Source organism: Frankliniella occidentalis, unplaced genomic scaffold (genome assembly GCF_000697945.3).
Source record: "Frankliniella occidentalis isolate FOCC.00 unplaced genomic scaffold, Focc_3.1 Scaffold30, whole genome shotgun sequence".
Taxonomy (NCBI): Eukaryota; Metazoa; Arthropoda; class Insecta; order Thysanoptera; family Thripidae; genus Frankliniella; species Frankliniella occidentalis.
The window spans coordinates 362,393-365,497 of record NW_026267160.1 but is presented as its reverse complement, the minus strand read 5'-3'; the positions used below and the strand labels follow the sequence as shown (position 1 = coordinate 365,497).

General features: G+C 56.8%; 1 protein-coding gene across 4 annotated transcripts in view; it reads right to left on the bottom strand.

Moving 5' to 3' along the window:
- The window catches only part of LOC113211004 (transcription factor hamlet-like), a 156,623-nt gene that overhangs the window by 38,086 nt on the left and 115,432 nt on the right, over positions 1-3,105 (bottom strand). The window lies entirely within an intron of this gene.

The following is a 3,105-nucleotide window of genomic DNA, read 5'->3' as shown; positions in this document are numbered from 1 at the left end:
GCTCACCACCCCCCTCACCCCTCCTCTATTCCCGCCAAACCCACAGACGGCAGGCGATTAAGCCAGCGCGCTGCAAACGATTACCCCCATCCAACACTCCCCGCCGTACACCACCACCCTCTCACCTCCGGAACTTATATCCACACCTCCAGAAAGGGAGAAAATACGACGACGACGCGCAGGGACTTCAATTGTCTCGCGCAGGGACTTTATTTCTTTTTGTGGTGGTCACGGTGGTGGTGGAACAGAAAAGGGGCAAGGGATGGGAAGGAGTGGTAGCTGTCACTTGGAGGGGCCGCTCTGCGGGAAATATGAAGGGGAGGAAGGCCAAAGAATAAGAGGACGAAGAGAAAGAGCGAGCGAGCGAGCGAGCGAGAGAGAGAGAGAGAGAGAGAGAGAGAGAGAGAGAGAGAGAGAGAGAGAGGCGTAGGGGCGCATCGGAACATGCATCTCCACTCAGCGGGCCGAGGGTCCCCGGGAGGTCCCCAGGAGGTCCTCCGCTTCATACATCACTCGGGACGCCACCCTCAGCCGCACCCCGGGCCGGGCTGGGCCGGGACGGGCCAGCCGCCGGGGGGGTAGGCAGCCCAACGACCACCCGGGCACCTGGCACCTGGCGGCGAGCCTCGCCGGACGGCCGCCAGAGCGCGCCAGCAGGTCGGGAGACGGCCGACCGCCGCGCCCCGCGCGCGGGCAGGGGTGGAACTACCACCGCGACAGGTGAAGCCCGCGCGGCAGTCAAAGCAGTCAAAGGGAAACCCCTCTGACGCAACGGCCCGGTTATTTGGAACGAAATAAGACAAGTCAAAACTTTGGTCGACGGGGCTCAAATAAACAGCCGTGTCAAATGTGCCTTTGTGGCTGGTTGGGACAAGGAGGGATGGGACCCAAAGCCGGTGTCGTGACCAAGCGGCTGGGCTGTGGGCTCGGAGCCGAAGCGCGGCTGGTTTCGAGAAGGGCAGAAGTGAGGCGATGGAGTGGAGGAGGGGGGGGGGTCTCCTCTGCCCGGGTCACGGGGGTGCGGTCGGGTCGGTCCACGTGGTGACCTCCCGCGGACGCCACAGGGGCGGGTAAGGGAGAGGTGTGGGGGCGGGGCGGCAATCGCCACGGGGTTCTTCAAATGTTGACACTGCGCGCCGCGGGGGGCCATCCGCGATGGGCGGGACGGGGCGGAGCGGGAGAGAAGGGTCGTCCGTCCTGCACGGGCAGCAGAAGGGGTCGCTCGCTCGACTCGTACCGCCGCGACTCAACAGGCGTCTGCTGGTTGCCTACCTCTCGGACGCGCCCTCCAATGTACGGCTGCTCCTTCTGCAAAGGCTACTGTACACAACACGGGCACTATACACACATGACGAAGCATGCTGCGCAGATGCCTATTCACTCGATATCAAGCTTTCGCTAAAATGCGTTCATAAAAAAAAAGTATGAAATAAAGAAACGAAACGACAGTATACAATTAAAAACAAACTTTCAGCTACGGGCCTACGCACGCAAATCAGCGCGCCCCGTGCTATTCACGGGGCGAACTAAATACAGCACAAGAAGTGCTTTAGCCACTACAGAAACACGAAAAACGTAAGAGGCAAGGAAAGAGCTAGGCATAATACATATAGGATGGGGCAAAAAGTAAAAGACTGGCTTTTTCCGAAGGGCAGATATGAATGCTCTGTTGTCGCCGCCGACGTGGCGAGGCATTTAAATTCCAATATGAATCCTAATTCTTGGGTGGCGAGGAGAGAGTGAGAGCGCGCGCGTGATTCCGAGGGCACGGTGTTTATTAAAAGGGGAGAGGAGAGAGACGATCCAAAGGGAAGAAAGGAGCGACAAAAAAGAACTAAGGCGTGTGCCACAATTTGTCTTCCTTAATATCAGATTCACGCCTCATAAATCGGGCTCCACGTGAGAGCGAGGAGACAGCAGCTGGGCGCGAAACGAGGCGAAGATGACATCTGCATACTCACTTTCTCTCTCTCTCTCTCTCTCTCTCTCTCTCTCTCTCTCTCGCACACGGGGTGGAAACTAATCTCGGTCCGTAATGGATCTTCTCACCGCTCCCGTCTTTATGCGATATCGCCTATTCACACTCGTACTGAGAGTCACAGCGAGAGAGAAAGAGAGCGCCGCGACGTAGGAGCAGGGAGAAAGAGCGAACGAGCGAGAGAGAAGATCTCCTTTTGTCACTTCGGGATCAGCAGTGATGAGGTGGCAGGATATGAATCTGCTGCTATGGATGCTCGTCCCTCCACTTCCCCACACCCTCCCACCCCGCGGTCCAGCACTCTTTCCAAAAGCGAGCGAATGTGTGTGCGTGTGTGTGTGTGTGTGCTGGAGTCTGGCCGGTCCACCACCCTGGTCCGGATCGGTTTCGCAGTGTTCCGTGGAAATGTCACACTGAGGATGATGGGGAGCAGGGGGAGGAGGAGGTAGTAGGTGTAGGGGGCGGGGGAGTGTCGAAGAGGCGAATTTGTCATCAACGCCAGACGACGCGTCAGACAGACAGGTCGCTGATAGACACCACCCGGGCGGGCTCCGGACGGACTCTGACGCCCCAGCGAACAAGCCAAGAGATCGCATGCAAAAAATGTTCATAAAATTACAGACATTTACAATCACACCGAAAACCCAAGTGTGTGAATGTCGCCCAGTTATAGGCGTATGAACGACATTCGTACACATGAAGGAACAAGTGTCTGAACTTTCATTATTTTTTTGCTGTCATAATAATTATTATGTACAGCACATCCGATGGATCCGATGCACATGCCGATGCACCGGCGCGGACAACGAGTCTGAGACGAGGAGGAGGAAGCTGGTGCTTCCTATTGAGGCGGAATGCAGAATGCAGTGTGAACGTGAATGGGAAGCGTTCCGGGTGAACGACCTCGCCGGCCGAGCGTAAGACCTACATGTGGTGGAGCAGTGTTCGGAGGTGTCCGAGCGAGCCCCACTCCCACCCGCAGCAGGCGTCTGACTTCGACAAAGTAATTCATTTCTATTTTCCTATTTGCACGAAGTTTTACTTTAGGACTTCCGCGAAAAAGGGATGGTATAGAAGAGAGAGAGAGAGAGCGCCTCTATTCCCGCCAAACCCACAGACGGCAGGCG